Source organism: Lissotriton helveticus, chromosome 5_1, assembly GCF_964261635.1.
Source record: "Lissotriton helveticus chromosome 5_1, aLisHel1.1, whole genome shotgun sequence".
In the NCBI taxonomy this organism is placed as follows: Eukaryota; Metazoa; Chordata; class Amphibia; order Caudata; family Salamandridae; genus Lissotriton; species Lissotriton helveticus.
The window spans coordinates 736862665-736884988 of record NC_136065.1 but is presented as its reverse complement, the minus strand read 5'-3'; the positions used below and the strand labels follow the sequence as shown (position 1 = coordinate 736884988).

The 22324-nt window shown below is 48.3% G+C and overlaps 1 protein-coding gene across 1 annotated transcript in view; it reads right to left on the bottom strand.

Annotated features, from left to right (window-relative positions):
* PKD2L1 (polycystin 2 like 1, transient receptor potential cation channel) overlaps positions 1 to 22324 on the bottom strand; it is a 2231834-nt gene that overhangs the window by 350583 nt on the left and 1858927 nt on the right. The gene's annotated exons all lie outside the window — the stretch shown is intronic.

The following is a 22324-nucleotide window of genomic DNA, read 5'->3' as shown; positions in this document are numbered from 1 at the left end:
AGTGGTTGAACTTGGCCTCCACCTACAAGGTGGCCCAAGTACACAACCTTACTCTGCCCTATCTGGCACTTGGTTGCCTTGATAGTGAGGCCTGCCTTTTGCAGAGCCTCTAGCACTTCCTTCAGGTGGACCAGGTGATCCTCCCAGGTGGAGCTAAAGACAGCAATATCATCCAGATATGCTGATCAAAAGTCATCCAACCCAGTAAGGACTTGATTCACCAACCTTTGGAAGGTGGCAGGTGCATTTTTCAAACCAAAGGGCATCACCACAAATGGATAATGCCCACTGGAGGTAGAAAATGCTGTCTTGGCTTTAGACTCCTCAGCTAACCTGATTTGCCAGTAGCCAGCTGTCAAGTCAAATGTGCTCAAATACTTGGCAGAAGCCAATTTGTCAATGAGCTCATCTGCCCTTGGAATAGAGTGTGCATCTGTCCTGGTGACAGCATTGAGTCCTCTGTAATCCACACAGAACCTCATCTCTCTCTTTCCATCTTTGGTGTGAGGTTTGGGGACCAGAACCACTGGGCTAGCCCAGGGGCTCTCTGAAGGCTCAATGACACCTAATTCCAGCATCTTTTGCACCTCAGTCTTGATACAATCTCTGACATGGTCAGGTTGCCTGTACATTTTGTTCTTTACAGGAAGACCATCACCAGTGTCCACCACATGGGTACACCAGCTAGTCTGACTGGGTGTCAGGGAGAACATATGTCGATATGACTGCAAAACCTGTGTACAGTCATGTTGCTGATGTTCAGTGAGGCTGCCATCTAAGGCCACACAATCAACTGAGCCATCCTCAGGGTTCTGAGTCAGCAGGTCTGTCAGAGGGTCACTCTCTTCCTCCTGCCCCTCATCCGTAGCCATGAGCAAGCCCATGTCTGCCCCGTCAACATATGCTTTCAGCCTGTTAACATGGAGCACCCTGTGGGGGCTCCTGGGAGTTCCTAGGTCCACCAAGTAGGTAGCCTCTCCCTTCTTTTCAATGATAGTATGGGGTCCAGACCATTTGTCTTGGAGTGCTGCTGGGGCCACTGGCTCCAACACCCATACTTTCTGTTCAGGCTGGTACTCAGTCAAGACAGCCTTTTGGTCATGCCAGGCTTTCTGTAATTCCTGGCTAGCCTCAAGGTTTTTGGATGCCTTCTCCATATACTCAGCCATCCTGGAGCGGAGACCAAGCACATAGTCCACTATGTCTTGCTTGGGCTTTTTGAGACGTAACTCCCATCCTTCCCTCACCAGACATAGGGGTCCTCTTACAGGGTGTCTAAACAACAATTCAAAGGGGCTGAAGCCAACCCCCTTTTGTGGGACCTCTCTGTAAGCAAACAGAAGGCAGGGCAGAAAGATATCCCATCTTCGCCTGAGCTTTTCAGGTAATCCTTTGATCATGCCCTTTAGGGTCTTGTTGAACCTTTCAACAAGCCCATTGCATTGTGGATGATAGGGAGTGGTGAACTTGTAGTTGACACCACATTCCTTCCACATAGCTGTTAAGTATCCTGATATGAAGTTGGCACCTCTATCAGATACTACCTCCTTAGGAAACCCCACTCTGGAGAAAACTCCAAGTAAGGCCCTGGCCACAACAGGAGCTGTTGTGGCCCTAAGTGGAATTGCCTCTGGCTACCTGGTGGCATGGTCCACCACCACCAGTATGAATCTGTGCCCAGATGCTGTAGGGGGATCCATTGGACCAACAATGTCAATCCCCACTCTTTCAAAGGGCACCCCCACCACAGGTAGTGGTATTAGGGGGGCCTTTGTGGTACCACCTGCTTTGCCACTTGCTTGGCAGGTTACACAGGAGCGACAAAACTCCTTTGTATCTTCTGACATGTGAGGCCAGTGAAAGTGACAGACAAGTCTGTCCCAAGTTTTGTTCTGGCCTAGGTGTCCTGCTAAGGGAATATCGTGTGCCAAGGTAAGAAGGAAGCCCCTAAATTGCAGAGGTATGACCAACCACCTGGTTGTACCAGGCTTGGGGTCTCTAACCTCTGAATAAAGGAGGCCCTTATCCCAATAAACCTTATGGGTACCTTTAGCATTCCCAGCAGCCTCAGCAGCAGCCTGCTGTCTGAGGGGTTCAAGAGAAGGACAGGATAACTGAGCCTGCCCCAAGTCTGCCCTAGAAGGTCCCCCTGTCCCCAGAAACTCAACCTGATCAGGTTCAAGCTCTATAGGGACAGTTCCTTCAGGGGTCTCAAGATCATCTTCCTGTGGAGGCTGATCCTCACTTGTAGGCATTTGGGAAGGCACAGCCTTTACCCTCCTGTTCCTTGTCTTGGGAGGTACTTGGTCCATTGTTCCAGGATCCAAGACCTGAGGTTCAGGGAGGCACTTTTTGGCCTGTGACCTGGTCACAGCAAGGACATGTGATGATATCCCTAACATCTCTGCATGAGTCCTGTACTCAACTTCTGACCATAGAGCGCTCTCCAGGTCATTGTCCAACAAACATTCTACTGGGAGATCAGCACTAACCACAACTCTTTTTAGGCCAGTTACCCCTCCCTAGGCAAAGTTAACAATTGCCACACTATGTGTAGTAGTGACATTGCTGGCATTGGTCACCAGGTAATTATCACCTGGTATGTACTGTCCAGGGTCCACAAAGCTAGGCGTCACCATAGTGACACTGGCACATGTGTCCCTGTATGCTTGAGCCACTTTTTCATTAATCAAAGGTGTCTGTCTGTACTTGCCCAGATTATTGGGACTGACAGTAGGGGAAAAATCAATCTCCCCATCACAAATCAGAACAGCCTGTGTAGGGATTCTGACTAGGCCAGAATCTCCCTCAGTTCCCAAGGTGATACCCACTACCCCCTTAGTCTGTGGACCAACACTGCTAACTGTACTAGTGGGTGCAGGTGCCTTAGGCGCTGCAGTGTTGGGGGCTCCACCCTTTTTACAATCACTTGTCCAGTGAGTGGTGTTTTTGCAAAAGCTACACCAGGGTTTTCTTTGACCTTCTTTCTTCTTCTTCTTGGAAGTTTGGGACCCACCCTCAGTATTAGTTTGGGGCCCTGTTGAAGACTTCTGGTCTTTAGCTTTCTGCTACCCACCCTTCTGGTCTGTTTTCTTCTGGTCACTACCCTGGTTCTGGTTCTGGTTTTTTGCTTAACTCTGGTTCTAACCCATTTGTCTGCCCTCTTTCCCAATTCTTGGGGAGAGGTCAGATCTGAGTCAACCAAATGTTGATGCAACTGCTGGTTCTGACAGTTATTTAAAATCTGTTCTCTCATAATCAAATTGTACAATCCTTCATAGTCTGTAACCTTACTTCCCAGCAACCAGCCCTCCAGAGCCTTAGTGGCACATTCAACAAATTCAGACCAGTCCTGAGTCTGTGTCTTCTGGGTATCTCTGAACATTAACCTGTACTGTTCAGTGGTTAAGCCTAACCCATTAATCAGAGCACTCTTCAGGACCAGGTAGTTTCTAGAATCCCCATCACTAACTGTGAGGAGTCTGTCTCGGCCTCTACCTTCAAAGGAGAGCCACAAGATTGCTGCCCACTGATCCTGAGGGACCTGCTGTGCTTTGCAGGCTCTCTCAAGTGCAGTGATCCATTTGTGGATATCATCCCCAACTTTGTAGGGGGGCACAATCTTACTCAGGTTTCTATTGTCATAGGACCTGTCTTTATCCTTAGGGATAGTGCTGCCACCAGTGGATCCTAATCCACTCTCTCTAGGCTGCCTTGCTCTAGCAAGTTTCTCTTTGGCCAGGGCAACTTCTAATTCTTGCTTCTGGATCCTAAGTTCAGCCTCTCTCATTTTGGCCTCATGTTCCCTTCTTTGAGGGCTAGTCAACTCCCTTCTGGAGTGACCATGAGAACCTCTAGAAGCTTGGGAGTTATTGGATTCACCTGAGTGATTCCTCCTCCTCCTGGGCTCCTGGTTAAGTCCATTTGGGGGTCTGAATGGGTTGGACCCACCTTCAGTCCCAAATAAGCTTAAGTTAGCCTGGTTATGCCTGCTGACTAACACCTGACTATTTCTCTCATCATCAGACCCACTTTATTCCTCCTCTTCCTCTTCTTCCTCATCTTCAGGCTGAGTATCTCCAGTGTTCTGGTCTTCCTCATCTATCTGGATGACAGGGGCAGGGGCATCAGTGTTTTCTTCTTCAGAAGGAGAACCTCCATCTCCAGTCCCTGAGGGGCCTGGTTTGGAGGTCTTTAGAGCTTCAGACTGGTTTAAAGCTCTCTGAGGTGACCTGCTGTAGGGGTAGGACCCGTTTTGATTCCTCTCATGGAACACAGCTGCCTCAGTTCCTTAAAAGGAAAGATAGCAAATTTGGATGGTGCCCTTGGAGGGTCACTCTCAACAGAGATAGGTCCAGTGGATCCCTCTGCTTCAGACATTGCTCTAGTGTGGTGGATGTGTTGCAATCTACCTACACTTGTGTTTACCTACTAAACCTATCTAGTAGTTGTAGTCAGGGTGTGCTACTCCCTATCCTCTACAACAACTAAGTTCAGTAGAACGTAAGTATACTAGTCTTGTTTAACCACTTGGATGCTAAGCCATGCCCAACACTCCCATGTAATTTCCATTGAAACCAATGGAAACTCCATGACGAGCTGGGCTCGTCATGAGCGTCGAAGGGGTTAAGTGTACCTATCAGGTACCTGTATGATCTTTCAAATGATACTCTCAAAGATTGTAATGGTAAAACAACAGCAAGCTCAAATCCCAATCCGCTGCTCACCAATGTGAGAAGTTGGCCTGGTATATGATGCTCAATAGTTCTAGTGATCACCTTGTACCATGCCAAGCAACCCTTATGGTGGAGGTTGTAAAGTCAACCTTATAGACAAGCTATCCTAGGGGTAGCATGGACTAAGCAGTCTTAGGCTAAACTCTGTAAAGGCATGTGAAGCAAGCTGTTTTACCATACACAATCCCCTTGAATACCAAATGAAAGGACACCACACAGATATATATTGAAAATATATATAGATTTATTTCTACAATATACCCTATACTCTTTATGAGCACAGAAGCAAATGCGTTAAAACAAAACACAGTTTAAATATACAAAAGTTGCACGAATATGGATGAGCCCTAGGGGCCACCTAAACCATATACTAAAATAGTGGTATAAGAACCACTATGGGGAAAGTGAAGAGGCCTAGGGCCTGGGGAATCGCTGGAGCTGTTCGGGGCTAGCAGTGATGAAGTCGGGAAAGGCCCGCGGGACTCGGGTGCAGTGCGGAAAGCGCACGCATGCACCAATGCAATGTCAATGGTGCGTAAAAGTTACAAAGTTAGTGTTTAAGGAACCTTCCGCTGGACCTACAAGGAAAAAACTTTAGACATAGGCACTAGAGGTGTACACCAGTGTGGGAACACCGGTGTTGCTGAGTTACCTCACCCACAGGAAGCGGGTGCACAGGTGCGAAGTAGTGTCGGGTTTCGTCACGCAGGTCGATGGTGCTTGGAGCTGAAGATGCTGCAGGCGGGTTGTCGTGAAGAGTTCCAGTGGATCCAAGGGGGGATCTGAAGAGGTGAAGACCTGAAAGCAGAGGGGACAGTGTTCAAAGTCACTAGCCAGTGACTACTGTGGAACCAGGAAGGAACCAGGCGATGTCGGGTGCAAACAGGCGATGAGGTGAGGTTTGTCTCTGCAGCCACGTGGACACGAAGAGGTCAAGGACGTCCAGGAGTCGATCACGAGCTGTCCCATGTAGGTTCTCGCTGATGGCGGTGTCGGCAACTTGATTGGAGCAAACAGGCCTTGGCTAAAGCAAGCCAGGCAGGAAGTGATTCAAGCTTCTCACTCAGACCAGCAAGGTCAGAGCGGGTGCTCCTTTTCAGGGGAGCAAGGGCCAATCTGGAGCAACCAGACAAGCAGTGTAAGTTGTAGTTTTCATCGCCAAGATGGCCGCTAGCCAAGTGGCAAGTGGCCGGGATGGCGCGTCGAGTGGCACAGTGCAAAAGGGCCCCACGCAGATCGTGGAGAAACTGGGGGGCTGATCTTCGGTGCAAGGGCTGCTCGAGGTTGGGGCTTCTCAAACCCCAAAGCACAGCGTCAAGGGTGCCTCGGGTGCTGCGCAGTCAGCTTCTCGGGGGTCTTTCAAGAGGTCCGGTCCAACGTCTCTCGGTGCCTCCACGGGTTCCTTCTTTGCAGGGACTGTGGATCGGGCTGTGAGATGTCTGGGAGTCTGGGTCTTGTCAGGCTCTGGGCTCGGGCTCCGGCGGGAGGCGGCAGCAAAGCAGACATTGAGTTGCTGGTTGGTGCCTGTATTCACAGGGTGGTCACTCCTTGGCCACAAGGGAGATTCGCTTCAGTCTTCTGTGCAGCAAAATGTCGAAGTCCAGTTTTCTTCTTATTTCAAGTCGAGTTCAGGATGATCTGAAGTCTCAGGACACAGCTCCTACTCTTATTCCAATTCTGGGGGCCGGATCACCTGCTAGGTCCCTCCTCTGGGTGGGACCAGGAAGGGGGGCGGTTACACCCCCTTTCCTTTGTCCAGCTTCGCGCCAGGACTGGGGCTGGAAAGCCCCAGCACCGGTTTGAACTGGCAAATGCACGGGGACACCTTGTGTGCCCCAGGCATGTCTGATTCTATTCAGCCCTGTCCTACCCAATACACAAAATCCTGTCTGGGGTGGTGCTAGCACTTCCCAAGGCAGAAAACCCTTTGTCCAAGCTGCCCTCGCTGGAAGGACACCCAGCAGCAGGAGGTCAGACTTGTGTCTGTGGTGGCAGCATCCATTTTGTGATGCTGAGGCTCTGTTTAACTTTAACCGGGGTCAGGTTAGGTACATGTCGTGTCCCTCTAGAAGGGTGGAACGCTACCCCCGTCCCCAGAACTGGCGAGGGGGTAGTATTCCAATTCGTATGACACCTTACTCGACATGTTTTGATAAAGCCAAACCAAAGATAGCATTTAACCGCGAGGATTATAATGCACTTAAGAGTATATGGTATGGCAGTATCATGAAACAGCTAAAGGACATGGTTCCGAAAGCTGCAGACAGGCTCAGCTCATGCCAGAGCACCATCTCACATATTTACAAGCACTCTTCCCCCAGGATTGATGAGGCCTTCCATAGGAGTGGCTGATAGGAACATATGTGTCCATTTTGGATTAGGTATAGGCATACTACACCTAAGTAAGGGGTGGTTACACCGACTTACCCCAGCTGAGTGATCAGCCAGTTGTGTCAAATATGGAGGCCAGGCCAGGGGTGGCACAATACGTGATGCAGCCCCTGGTAGGCCTTGGAAGCACCTATGCCCTGGGTACCTGGGTACACTGTTACAGGGGCCAATAAGGTGAACCAGTTCCAATTTCATAATGCACCTAAAGTGCATTGGCAATAATTTAGAGAGAGAACAGCAGGCTGTGGGTCTGATTAGCAGGCCCACAGCCACATTAAGTCATAAACCAGTGAAGCAAAAAAGCAAAAATTTGGGGTGACCATAGGATAGCAGACCCTACTCTCCTACAGGCAGTGCTACGCCAAGCGAAACGAGATGGGGCTGACATACTTCTGCTACAAGAAACTCACTTGCTAGGTACTAAGGCCCTGTGTTTGCAACGTTGCGGCTTCCAACAGGTCTTTCATGCAGGCTTTGTGAGGGGTGCCAGAGGATTGGCCATACTGGTGCATCGTAGAATTCCCTTCATTCACACTAAATCATGAGCTGACACGCAGGGGAGATATTTGTTTGTCAAGGGTATGGTTGGGGAGCACCCTCTGGTATTGGGCTGCGTCTATGCCTCGCCACCATTGCAGTGGTCCCTGGTCTAGAAACTATTTGCGATCTGGGCGGACATCCTGGACGCGCTCTCAGCGGTTGGGGATGACTGGAATGATGTTCTGGATGTCACCAAGGATAGATACAGGCCGGGGGGAGGTCCGAGTGTAAGCCATTCCTTGAAGTTGCGGGATATGGTGGTGGGGTTGGATTGGGTGGACACGTGGCGGCGCCTTCACGGGGATAAACGGGAGTCTTAGACCTTCACCCGTGTGTGCGTCTGCTATTAATAAGACTCTCCTGTTGGTGTTTGGAATTACTCTATCCCCCACTCCAGGGATTTGTGCACAAGGAACGAAGTTTGCATCAATTATGTATGTATTTCTGAGTGGATAGTTCAGAGGCAATGCTGCATAGTCGCCTTTTAAGGACGCTTTTACTGCCAGCATGGTTTCTCCGTCTATGTATTTTTCTGAACGCTTTTTTGTGGCTACAGAATCCGGTTGAGCTGCTTCCGCTGTAGCTGTGTCAGCCAATGAATTCCCTGCAACGTGAACGCCATCACGTTGATGACTCAGTGTATGTATCACGTGAGTCTTTTGTAGTTCTTTCTGTAAAAGAACTACCTGTTCCCAAAGCCTCTTATGCTTTATTGTGGCACCTGTATCATCTTTGTAATCGTTTTGAACCCAGCTCTGCAAGTCATTATTGTAAGATTTGACGCAATAATGCGAATCGCACACTATTAGTGTGGGGAATTCGCGATCGGCATTTTCAAGCGCCATCTTTAAAGATCTTATTTCAGCTCGCTGAGTTGAGCATCTTCTGAGTGATTCAGTTTTGGTGACTATTGTTCTGAATTTACCAAAGCGCCAGCGACCTTTCAAGTTCAAGTTCGAAAATTTGTATAGCGCACTACTCACCCAGAGGGTCTCAAGGCGCTTGGGGGAGGAGGGGGGGTACTTTACTTTTCGAATATCCAGGTTTTTAGTTGCTTTCTGAAGGAGAGGTGGTTCTGTGTAAGGCGGAGGTGGGTGGGGAGAGAGTTCCCGGTCTTGGCCGCTAAGTAGGAGAAGGATCTTCCCCCCATGGTGGATCTATGGATGCGCGGAATTGCGGCAAGGGCTTGATTGGACGATCGTAGTTGGCGGGTGGGGGTGTAGAAGGACAGTCGCGTGTTGAGGCATTCGGGTCCTAGGTCGTAGAGGGCTTTGTGTGCATGGGTGAGGAGACGGAACGTTATTCTCTTGTTGACGGGGAGCCAGTGGAGGTCTTTCAGGTGACCGGAAATGTGAGCTTGACGAGGGATGTCTAGTATGAGTCTGGCTGAGGCGTTTTGGATCCGTTGGAGTTTTTTCTGTAGTTTGGCTGTGGTTCCGGCGTAAAGGGTGTTTCTGTAATCCAGTCGGCTTGTGACCAGTGCGTGGGTGACCGTCTTTCTTGTTTCGGTGGGGATCCAACGGAAGATTTTTTTGAGCATGCGTAGGATGTTGAAGCATCATGATGAGACGGCGTTGACTTGTCTGGTCATCGAGAGGGAGGAGTCCAGGATGAAGCCCAGGTTACGTGCGTGGTCCGTAGGTATGGGTGCGGTTCCCAGGGCCGGTGGCCACCAAGAGTCATCCCAGGCAGAGGGGGATGAACCTAAGATGAGGACTTCCGTTTTGTCCGAGTTCAGTTTTAAACGGCTGTTCTTCATCCACTCGGCTACTTTTTTCATTCCTTCGTGTAAGTTGGTTTTGGCGGTGCTTGGGTCTTTGGTGAGGGAGAGGATCAGCTGGGTGTCGTCTGCGTAGGAGATGATGTTGAGGTTGTGTTGGCGTGCGATGGATGCGAGGGGACTCATGTATATGTTAAAGAGGGTGGGACTGAGTGATGATCCTTGTGGTACGCCGCAGATGACTTCGGTGGCCTCTGATCTGAAAGGGGGGAGACGGACTCTCTGGGTTCTTCCGGCGAGGAACGAGATGATCCAGTCCAATGCTTTTCCTTGTATTCCGATGTTGCTAAGGCGTTGTATGAGGGTGCTATGACAGACTGTGTCAAAGGCTGCGGAGAGGTCAAGTAGGATGAGGGCAGCTGTTTCTCCGTTGTCCAGTAGAGTTCGAATGTCGTCTGTTGCTGCGATGAGGGCGGTTTCGGTGCTGTGTTTGGCTCGGAAGCCGGACTGTGAGGGGTCGGGGGATTTGTTGGATTCGAGGAAGGCGGCGAGCTGGCTGTTGACGGCTTTCTCAATGACTTTAGCAGGGAATGGGAGGAGTGAGATGGGACGGTAGTTCTTAAGTTCAGTGGGGTCTGCTGTTGGTTTCTTTAGAAGGGCGCTGAGTTCGGCATGTTTCCAGCTTTCCGGGAAGGTAGCGGAGTTGAGGGAGCAGTTAATGACGTCACGGAGATGTGGTGCGATAATGGAGTCTGCTTTGTTGAAAATGTGGTGGGGGCATGGGTCGGTTGGCGATCCCGAGTGGATGGAGTTCATCAGGCGGATGGTGTCTTCAGTGGTGATTGGGTGCCAGTCGTAAAGGATGTTAGAGGTCGGTTTTGGTTCGGAGTTGGGTGGAGTGGACTGGTCTTCGGGCTGGTTTCCAAAGCTGTTATGTATGTCGGCGATTTTGTTATGGAAGAACGAGGCTAGGGAGTCGCAGAGGTCTTGGGAGGGAGTGATGTCGTTGGTGCCGGCGGTGGGGTTGGTAAATTCTTTGACGATGTTGAATAGTTCCTTGCTGTTTTGGGCGTTGTTGTCAAGACGATCCTTGAATGCTGATTTCTTGGTGGATCGGATCAGTTGGTGGTGTTTGCGGGTGGCGTTCTTGAAGGTGGTCAGGTTGTCGGTGGTTGGGTTTTTTCTCCAGGCTTTCTCGAGGGTACGACAGAACTTCTTGGATTTCTTAAGGTCATCGTTGAACCAGGGGGCTTTTTTGTTACCTTGCTTGATTTGGTGTTTTTTCAATGGTGCTACTTCATCGGCGCTGTGGGTGATCCATTGTGTGAGGTTGGTGGCTGCTTGGTTTGGGTCCGATGATTTTGCAGGAGGGTTTTGGTGAAGCGATGTGAAGAGCTGGTCGGTGGTAATTTTGTTCCAGTTTCTTCGGGGAATAGGTTGTGGGGGGTTGTGGGTCGTGGTCTTTTTGTAGTTGAAGTGAACGCAGCTGTGATCAGTCCAGTGGAGGGCTGTGGTGTGATTGGAGGAGATGTGCTTGCTGGAGGTGAAGATTGGGTCGAGCGTGTGTCCGGCATAGTGGGTTGGGGTATTGACAAGTTGTTCCAGTCCGAGGTTGGCCAGGTTGTCCAGGAGGGTGGTAGTGTTGCTGTCGTTTTTCTTTTCCAGGTGGAAGTTGAGGTCTCCCAGTAGGATGTAGTCCTCGGAGGGGAGGGCGTGTGGGCTGATGAAATCGGTGATGTCTTCGCTGAATTGTGTGTGGGGTCCTGGTGGTCTGCAGATGAGGGTGCCTCTGAGTGTGGTCTTGGGGTCGGTGTGGATCTGGAAGTGAAGGTGTTCGGCGGTAGCGAGGTCATCGTCTGAATTGGTCGTGATGCGGATGGTGTTCTTATGGACGATGGCAATGCCTCCTCCTGTTTGGTTGGTGCGGTCCTTTCGGATGATCTTGTAGCCGTCCGGGATGGCTATGGCGATGTCGGGAGCTGATGAGGCGTTCATCCAGGTTTCTGTAAGGAAGGCGACATCCGGCGATGTAGTGTTGAGTAGGTTCCAGAGTTCAATGGAGTGTCTGTGGACCGAGCGGGTGTTGAGCAGGATGCACTTTAGGTGGTTAGTGTCGGAGCTCTGTTTGGAGTTTGTGGATTTGGTGTGGGTCCTGATGCAGTCGAACTTGCAGGAGTGGCAGGTGAAGGGTCCATGGGTGTGTCCTGGGGCGGCTTGGTAGCAGTTTGGGATTCGGCTGTGAGGTTCCGTGAGAATCGTTATGATGTTCTGGGCATGGTCGAATATGGGCAAGTTTGGTATCTATGAACCGTAAATAACGAGTTTAGTAAGTGTACGCGTTTTCGCTACACTACTTGGAAGGGTTCACCTTATTTACGCGTTTCTTCTTCTGAACCCTCGGGTTCCATTTTAGATACGGCACCCATTTTGTTTCTTGCCCTCACGTAGTCAGCGAGCAGGCAACTGTCCGCGCTATGACCCTCAGTTCCCAAGCCTTGCGGAAGATGCATATTCCTTTTGTGCGTCTTTTATGACGAGGGGATGACACTGCAAAGGCAGATGGCTCCGCTTGAGGGTAATCTTGCCGTGTGGTCTATTGTTTCAGCCGCGCATGTGTTAGGATCGAATCCCTTGATCCTGTGATCATGCTTCCGATATTACCCTCACACTCTTTCCTTTACTGTGTTCTGTCTTCCTGGCAGCTGTTCCTGTCTCTTTCTTTCGTTCGTTTACAACTAGAGTGGAATGTGGCTAATGGTGAGAAGATGTGCTTTTACAGTTGGGAACCGGCAATGTTACTGAAATTATGTTCCGGGGTTCTGAAAATATGAAAGAAGTCCTTTTGAAGTTTACTGTGGGAACTGAGTTGTAACCTTTTGTCCGTGTGTTGTGCAATGACGAAAATGTGTATAAAAGGACCGATCCACATTTGCAATTTGAAGCAGACTCTCAGAACCTACACTCTGTTGTACTTCTTGTGACTTTTGCCTCCCTGCAGTAATAAACGCTGATCTTTGACGTCGAAGGAAGTGTCCCGTGTCTCTGTCATTTGTGCGCTGAACAGGTATCCCACGAAGGTTTCAGGTGTTGTTCCCTGGCACCGCTGGACCTTAGAAAAAGTCCAGTCCTTCAGTTGGTGCCCAACGTGGGGCGACATCAGCGGTACCGGTCCAAAGCCTGACGATTGTGAGGAACTTCGTGTGAAATCTACGAGGGAAGGTGCACCCCGCTTCATCGATCCTGTTGTCGAAATTGGTGGTCCGAAGATTTTTCCCGCGAAGATTCCCGCCTCCTGACGGCTGCGACGGACCGATGCCCTGACTGTCGACCTGTTTTGGCGCCTGGCGTAGTCCTTTGTACGGCGAGACGATAAACGGGCCTTCCTGGTGACGCCATTGTACTCTCAGTTAAGTATTTGTGGGTCGCTCCCAGTATCCTTGGTTGTGGTTGAAGCTTAGTTGTTTTGCATGGTTCCATTGCATTTGTGGTGCTTAGTTGTTGGTTCTTAGTTGTTATTTGACAGTTGCAATTGCCAAAAACCGAGGGTTTTGTCTTTCACGAAGATTTAGCGCTTCGATAACCCTTGAAGTTTGATACTTGGTTAGTGAGCAAGATGCCTAGCCATAGTGGTTTCTTTGGTTTCTTTAAATGTTATAACACTGATTCCCGGTTGGAGGACTCGTGTCCGATACCTCCAGTTGGAACTCCAATTTATGAGCTCTATAGTCGACATGGTGTAGGCCCTATTATATATAATGAATATTGGGTTCGTTATACGAAAAACGATGGTGACCTTAGTTGGCCACCGCATGGAAGTTTTGAAATTACGATTTTAGATAATCTTGAAGCTAAATTGTTTAAAAAGAAAGCTAGGCCTGCTATGTTTGATTCCTTTCGGTTATGGCGGAAAGAGGCCAAGCAGAAAGAAATCAAACAGCTTAAGAAAAATAAAAAAGAAGGTATCATTACGATGATGCAAGGTGCAGAACAATATCAGCGAGATAAAGCAGAAAAAGAGATAGAAGTTTCTACTAGACTGCATCACATGCAGGTAGATAAATGTTATCCGGTTTTACCATCTAATCATGTTAAAAAGGAAGAAGATGTGAAGGAGGATCCCTTGTTAGCCTATTTATTGAAATCACCACCTCCTTATGCACAGGGTGCTACAGCCCCTGTAGTTCCCCCTGTAGTTCCTCCTGTAGTTCCTCCTGTTGTTCTAGCGGCTGCTGGTCGGCCTGTTGTTGGTCCTGCGTTTGTCCCACCACCTGCTCCTATTCCTACTGCTCCTTTGCCTGTACCCCCTCAGTCCATTGTTCCTGTTACCTCAACTGTCCTGGCTACCTCTGCTGTTCCTACGTTCACTTCTAATGTTGTTGCTCCTGTTCTTCTTTCTCCTTCTGTTCGTAATCGTATCCCTAATTCTGTTGCTACCCTTTACTCCCCACTTTCTGGATCGCTATTTCGATCCGATGTCTCTGAAACTCCCCAGAGACGAAGTCAAATCCCTGGTGGAAGGGAGAGTGCCACGTTGGTAACTATGGCGCGTAGATGGATAAGACACCCTGCTAACTACCCTCCGCGCATGGTTTTTGATACGTTCTCTCAGTTTAATGAGCCCACTCAGAGATTCGTGTTTGAAGAAATGTGTAACTTTTTGAGAGAAGAATTGTATAATGATGACTTGGATAATGTACCGCCTGAGATGACGGAACTCCAGAGTCAGTTTTCGAACGGTATGATTGTGGGTGGAAATGTACGACGAGCATTAGAGCCATTGTTAGCCTTTAGATCCACAGTGCCTTCTCGTGTGTCATTTGATGATGACACCGATAATACGAACACGACCTCTGGTCAATATCCTATGAGAGAGGTTCCGCCAGTATGGATGCCAGGTGCTCCTGCTGCCAATCCCCCAGTTTTGCCACATTTCCAACGTGTTTGGATGCACCTCCCATGGAAGCGATCAGAAGTCTTGCAGGTGAAACAATCTTTGCCTGATCCGCGTAAGAATCCGGCGGGTTATTATAAGGAGTTGTCCCAATTGGTAGATGCTACTATTATGAACCTCGCTGACATCGACATGCTGTTTGGTAATGTTGTACCGCAACCGATTTGGGCGAAAATTCGCCAAACGAATCATGTGAATGAGTTAGGCGGTGATTGGCCTGCACTAATAGCAGCTGATGGACTACAAGTTGGTGGGGCTAAGCCTGAGCAGTTAATTTTGGATCTACCCCAGAAAATCATTACACTTATGAAAACACTCATGCCAGCGATGAGGGTGAATTGGGATAAATTATCGGCTTGCAAGCAAAAGAAAGACGAGAGTGTCTCCGATTTCTTTACTAGATTCGAGGAGGCATTTGTCGATCATAGTGGTCAGGACATGAGCACCGAAGGAGGCCAACGGTTGTTTGTTGATAAGTTTGTGTTAAATTTGTTGCCAGAGCTATGCAACAAATTGAAAAATTCGGAAAGTGCATGGGCTGTTTCAACCACTGCACAGATATTAGCGACGGCTCAATATTATGAGAATAGGGAAAAGGAAGAAAGTGATTGTTCAGACAAGAAAACGAAGGAGCTCAAAACAAAGGTTTTGTTGCAGCAGGCATATCCTCCACGTTCAAATCAAAATGATTTACAACAGCACTATCGACCACGAGCCCAGTTCACTAGGATGCAGTCGCGCTCTGACTCCTCTGACTTTAGATCTACGCTTGGGTATAATCAGTGTGCATATTGTAGGAGAGAGGGCCATATAAAATTTGATTGTCCCGCTTTACGTGATCGTTATAATAATGTTTCGGCTCGGGAGGTCGTGGTGGTCCTCAACAGGCCTCTCGAGGTAGAGGACAAGGTTTTGTTCAAAATCATGAGCGCTCTACTGTTTCATCGGACGCAAATAATTGTTTCGACCAGCGAAATGCGGGGTCCGATAAATCTGCACAGTACCATGTGGACGATTATTATGTTGAGCATGAGATTGTTGCAGACGACCGTTACTAGGACAGCCATCGACAAAGAGAGGGAGTAGTGTCAGTTCCGGTTGATCAGAGAGGGCCTTACGTCGCGGTTGCCACATCTGGCGTAGTTGAGCCTTTTCTGTTGGACACTGGTGCAGCAAAAAGTTCCATCATGCATTCCAAACTCCCTGGCGCACCTTTGTCTGGCTTAACGAATGTTTCCATTGGATTCTCTGGCGCCCCTGTTTGCAATCCTGTCTCTAGCCCTTTGCCCCTTGCGATTGGTCCTCGTGAGCTGGAGGCTCCATTGATTCTATCCACTGGGTGTGGTGAGAATCTTTTGGGTCTGGATTTGTTAAAACGGTTATATGCAACTTTGTATTGCTCTCCTGAAGGAGTGGAGCTTACGTTAGGTCAGAGGGTTATCTCTCCTATGTACCTATCAATGGATAAGTTCCCACCGGAATTGAGTTCTCTTCCTGCGTCTTTATGGGCAACAGGTCCCAATGATGTGGGCCTGTTAAACATTCCACCCTATGTGGTCCAGTTGAAAACGAATGTTCGATTACCACGTATACCTCAGTATCGTATCTCTCTTGATGGTGAGCGAGCGCTATTAGCGATCATTTATGACCTGATCGAAAAAGATGTCATCGAAGAAACTCGGGGTAATGTGTGTAATAGTCCTGTGTTACCCATTTTGAAACGAACCGATCCATCTAAACCTCCTGTGTACCGATTTGTAATTGATTTGAGAGAGGTGAATAAAATCGTGATTCCGCAGTTTCCTGTGGTGCCTGACATCACGGCCTTGTTGACCCTGATTCCAGCTTCTGCCTCCTGGTTCACGGTGATCGACCTAAAGAATGCTTTCTTTAGTATTCCGATCGTTGAGGAAAGCAGAGATCTATTCGGTTTTTCATTAGGAGGTCGAAGTTTTAGGTTTAAACGCGCACCTCAAGGCTACTGTGAAAGTCCATCGATTTACAGTCAAGCCCTTAAAAGTCAACTTGATGCGTTTGTGTTACCGACGGGTGCGGCTTTGATTCAATACGTTGACGACTTGTTGGTGGCAGCCGATACCGAGGATATTTGTAGAACTGCTACAGTATCGTTGTTGCGGAATTTATGTGACTTACATCACAAGGTGTCACCTTCTAAGCTGCAATATTGTTGTCAAGAAGTAACCTACTTAGGTCACTTATTGTCAAAAGAAGGGAGAAGGTTGACCCTAGAAAGAATCGCAGCGATTGCCCGAATGACTGTGCCAAAAACTCAGAGAGATGTACGTGCCTTTCTAGGTATTACGTCATACTGCAGACAATGGATTCCAAATTTTTCATTGTTAGCGAAACCATTGTTAGCCCTCACGTGTAAGGATGTTCCGACTCCTTTACCATGGACTGAAGAGTGTCAGAAAAGTTTTTCTGAATTACGTGATGCGTTGTGTTCGGCTCCTGTGTTAGGTACCCCTGACTACAGTAAGCCGTTTACACTATACGTTCACGAGAGGGATGGTTGTGCGTTGAGTGTCTTGACGCAACAATTTGGTGACAAACAGCGTCCATGTGCATACTTTTCTTCGACCTTAGACCCAGTAGCTAGAGCATTGACGAGTTGTTTAAGAGCAACAGCGGCAGCTGCGGTGTCCATTCGACAGTCCGCTGGTCTGGTCATGGATAATGTGCTTACGGTGATGGTTCCGCATGCAGTTGACACTCTCTTGAATCGAACAAAAACTCAACACTTGACGAGTGCAAGGTTGTCTGGGTATGAGTTAACCCTTTTGGCGAGTCATATACGGATAAAACGTTGCAATGTGTTGAACCCTGCAACATTGTTGCCGATCGGCATGGAATCAGGTGATACAGTACCACATGATTGCTATTTAAGAACTGAAGAAGAGACGAAGGGTCGTATTGACCTGAAAAATACTCCATTGGTAGATCCCGATGGTACTTTGTATGTTGATGGTTCATGCTTTAAGTTGCCGAATGGTGAAGTGACGACTGCGTATGCTGTGGTGACGTTGAGTACGGTTGTGGAAACTGCGAGATTGAGTCAGAATTCGGCCCAGGCGGCCGAACTGATAGCATTAACAAGAGCGTGCGTGTTGTCTAGAGGCAAGCGGGTGAATGTGTTTACCGATAGTCAGTATGCATTTGGTGTAGCGCATAGTTTTGGTCGATTGTGGAGAGAAAGAGGGTTCTTTACGTCGCATGGCACGAAGATCCAGCATGGACAGCTTGTGAACGATCTTTTAGAAGCACTTACATTGCCTAAACAGGTGGCCATAATTAAATGTAGTGCGCATCGGAAAGTGACGGATGATGTGGGCCGTGGTAATGCATTTGCGGATGAGACTGCTAAGGAGACAGCCAGAGATCTGACAAATCGAATGTATGTTACGAGCTCAGTGAGATGGCCAGCGGAGACAAGCATGTGTGAAGACACAATTGAAAGTGTAAAGGAAATACAGAACCAGGCCACTGAGATGGAAAAGACTAAGTGGAAAGAAAGCACGGGGAAGTTAGACGGGAATGGATGTTGGGTTGACTTGTCAGAAAAACAGAGATGGATGTTACCGGATGCATATGTGTTTGCTGTTGTTACAATGGCCCACGGCACAGCACATATTAGCGTGAAAGGCATATGCAAGTTGTTGTCTCCTGTATGGAAGAATGATGGGATTACTAAGTGTGCAGAGAGAGTGGTAAAGAATTGCATGGTATGCTTGATGTATAATCCTGGTAAGGGCACCCCCACTCCACCTGGTCATTTTGCTCCTCCTACATGTCCCTTCGAAATTATCCAATTAGATTTCATCCATATGGAGAGATGCAATAATCTGAAATATGTTCTAGTTGTGGTTTGTGCGTTCTCCAGATGGATTGAGGCCTACCCTCTTAAGGATAATACTGCCCTGTCAACAGCAAAAATCCTGCTCAAGGAATATTTCCCTAGGTATGAAATGCCACGGATTGTATGGTCAGATAACGGAAGTGAGTTTGTGGGAAGTGTGATGAAGAGTGTGTGTCGTGGCCTAGGCATAGTCCAAAAATTTCATAGAGCTAATCATCCTCAGTCGGCTGGTTTGGTGGAAGGATATAATGGCACCCTGCAACTGAAACTTGCCAAAATCCAGGCAACGACTGGTTTATCGTGGCCGGATGCTTTGCCTTTAGCTCTCTTATCGACCAGGGCAACCGTGCACTCTCGAGTAGGGCTTAGCCCATGTGAGATTGTGTTCGGCCGTCCTGCGAATATTTGGGGAGTTCCAAGGCCTAAGGAGTTTAACAGAATTGAATATCCAATGTTGATTGACTATCTTTATGATCTGACTGCTAAATTGAGTTTGATTCATCAACAGGTCTTTGAAGCTTTACCGGCACAAACTGAGGGACCTGGTCATCGGCTCCAACCAGGTGACTGGGTGCTTACCCGAAATTTTGGACGAAAACGAAATCTTGAGCCAAGGTTCGTGGGTCCCCACCAGGTGTTACTGGCAACAAGGACGGCGGTTCGACTGGAAGGCAGAAAGCATTGGGTGCATGCCACCCACACCAAGAAAGTTCCGTTTCCTTTGCCAGCAGATGCATGGATCAAGAAAGGAGTCGCCTCGACAGAGACCAGTACGGTCCCGGGCTTTATGCCATTCAGTGATGCTCAGCTTGTAGAGAACGGCTTAGTTCAATCAGACATCCCTGTTGAATCAACCGAAACTTTGTCTACGTCATCACCATTGGAGAGTTCAAGTCCTGAATTATTGTCTGAACAATCGAACACTGCCTTGCTATCTGAACCGTTGTTTAAAGAGCAGACGCGACCCGGAAGATGTCGATATTTTCTTCGACCACGCAATAAAGACTAATAAAATACTTTTATTATTTTTGATTTTACATTACCCCCTTACATTTGCCTTGAATATTGTGGACATTTTATATTGTGTGTACCCTTTTCTTTTCGTGCAGCTAAGAGACTTATATTAAGTTGAATGTTCAATTCATTTAAAACCTTCCATCTGGGTTGACCGTAGGGCCGTGCGGGTACTTTCTTCTGTTTAGCAGGTTTTTGACACTAGGTCGATTTCTTTTGTCGATTTCTGGGTACTCCTGGGAATTGATAATCGCTACTCAGAACGAAGTGCGTCAAGAACGTCACGGACGGTTTTTTAGAGGATGGAATTTACTATGCTGTCGAAAAGAGAGAAAATGTCGGCGCAAAGATCTAAATTGCATAAGGTGTTTCGCACAAAATGTTTTTTGTTGCAGATTTTTATGTTGTTCCTAACTGTTTCTATGTTGCTGGTGGGTGGAACGTATTTTGGGATTCAATTATTATTGCCTTCCATTTCGCCTACTCCTCCTTCACATGATTTGAATCCTGCCTCCACTATTTCTCCACATTCCTTTCATCTTCTACCTCAACATGAACAAGTCAGACGTGCGGAATTTATGAACAATTCCTTTGTTCAACTCTTGCATCAGCATCAGTTGGTGGTGAATACCACTAATTGTTGGGTGTGTGGGTCAATGCCACATACCATGGATAAGGGTATTCCGTATTTAGTTCTTCCTTATAGTCCCCAGGGGTCAGCTCGAGCATTCCAAAGTATGTTTCGCAGTGAATTAGATTCCTTCCCCCATCGAGAGCCACGCTCAGCAGGTTTTGGTCCTGGCCCGTACCACAAGTCTTTGGTGATAGCTATTACTGATTTAGATAGAGATATTTTTGACGTATCGCTTATCCCAGAGGAGGAAGTACGAGCATATAAGGATCTTAGTGACGCTGAGTATAGTGTATCAGTGGGTGATAGACAGCTTAAAAGCTCGTCTCCGATCTGGATCGTACCTCACTTGGGTCGTTTCTGTCTGCAAGGTCATGGTCGAAATCCGAGAGCTCAGCTTGGGAAGAGCGCTTGTGTTGACACGTACGTCTTACCGATGCTCTCTTCCCCTGTCTTGAATCGACTGCTAATATCACTGCAAGCGCCCTTGGTAACCTGACAACAGCAGAGCTTCAAGCGGATAGGCTTATGACGCTACAGAACCGTATGGTTCTAGACGTTGTACTAGCAGATAGAGGTGGTGTGTGTAAGGTCATCCATTCGAGCTGCTGCATTTTCATACCTGATAACGCTCCAACCGTTTACCAAGCCATCTCAAAGTTGCATAAAATCTCAGAGTCCATACACGTGGACGAGGGAGATTGGACGCTTCTAGGATGGTTTTGGGGCCTAATGTCGACATGGGGTTGGAAGATTCTGATGATCATAGGGGTTGTTGTTACGTTTCTGTTCACGTGTTGTCTTTGTGTACAGTGTGGTCCTGCCTTATGTGGCCTTTGTGCTACAACGTGTATAAGAAGGCTACCTGCTACCAAAGAGACATTAATGGATAGAATAATGTTCCAGCAACATCTGAATGATCTGATGAACATCAAGATCGATTCCGACTTCGACTAGTTCTTGCCTACATGAGGGCAAAAGGAGCGTCTGAGGTTCCGTGAGAATCGTTATGATGTTCTGGGCATGGTCGAATATGGGCAAGTTTGGTATCTATGAAACGTAAATAACGAGTTTAGTAAGTGTACGCGTTTTTCGCTACACTACTTGGAAGGGTTCACCTTATTTACGCGTTTCTTCTTCTGAACCCTCGGGTTCCATTTTAGATACGGCACCCATTTTGTTTCTTGCCCTCACGTAGTCAGCGAGCAGGCAACTGTCCGCGCTATGACCCTCAGTTCCCAAGCCTTGCGGAAGATGCATATTCCTTTTGTGCGTCTTTTATGACGAGGGGATGACACTGCAAAGGCAGATGGCTCCGCTTGAGGGTAATCTTGCCGTGCCGGTCTATTGTTTCAGCCGCGCATGTGTTAGGATCGAATCCCTTGATCCTGTGATCATGCTTCCGATATTACCCTCACACTCTTTCCTTTACTGTTGTCTGTCTTCCTGGCAGCTGTTCCTGTCTCTTTCTTTCGTTCGTTTACAACTAGAGTGGAATGTGGCTAATGGTGAGAAGATGTGCTTTTACAGTTGGGAACCGGCAATGTTACTGAAATTATGTTCCGGGGTTCTGAAAACATGAAAGAAGTCCTTTTGAAGTTTACTGTGGGAACTGAGTTGTAACCTTTTGTCCGTGTGTTGTGCAATGACGAAAATGTGTATAAAAGGACCGATCCACATTTGCAATTTGAAGCAGACTCTCAGAACCTACACTCTGTTGTACTTCTTGTGACTTTTGCCTCCCTGCAGTAATAAACGCTGATCTTTGACGTCGAAGGAAGTGTCCCGTGTCTCTGTCATTTGTGCGCTGAACAGGTATCCCACGAAGGTTTCAGGTGTTGTTCCCTGGCACCGCTGGACCTTAGAAAAAGTCCAGTCCTTCAGCCGGGGTTGAGTGCTGAAAGGGTAGCGGTGTCGTATGTTAGGCGGGTGGAGAGGAGTTTGCGGGGACCAGGGGGTCTGGCGCTGGGCGCGGTCCAGGCACGGACGGGCGTAGACGGGCTTACCTTTGGCGCACCTTCGGCGCGCATGGGGCTCGTCCGCTGCGCGTGAAGGCTGCGCGCTAATGCATCTGTCATAAGTGGATAGTGGAGGGGGGTGGGGTGAGGGAGGAGCAGCTGGGGGCCGGGAGCGGGGTGGAGGGACGGGCTTATGAGGCACAACAAAAAAAATGGCAGGAATACTAAAGCGAAACAGGGCGAGATTAGTGTGGGGTGTCGCTAAGATGGAGGCACCGGCACAATCAGGTACAAAGGAATAATCGAGCAAAGCGATCAAATGTGCGATAAGGCGCTACGATACCTGACAGTCCTACAATGCAAATACAGGCAATGGGAGCAATGCAGACCAAAAGCGCAATGATTCCACAGTTAACAATGCAGGCGATGCGATGAAGCAGTGAAAGCAACTTCAATTCAGCAGTGAGCACAAAGGTTGCAATAGCGCTACGATACCAGGAGCCGGG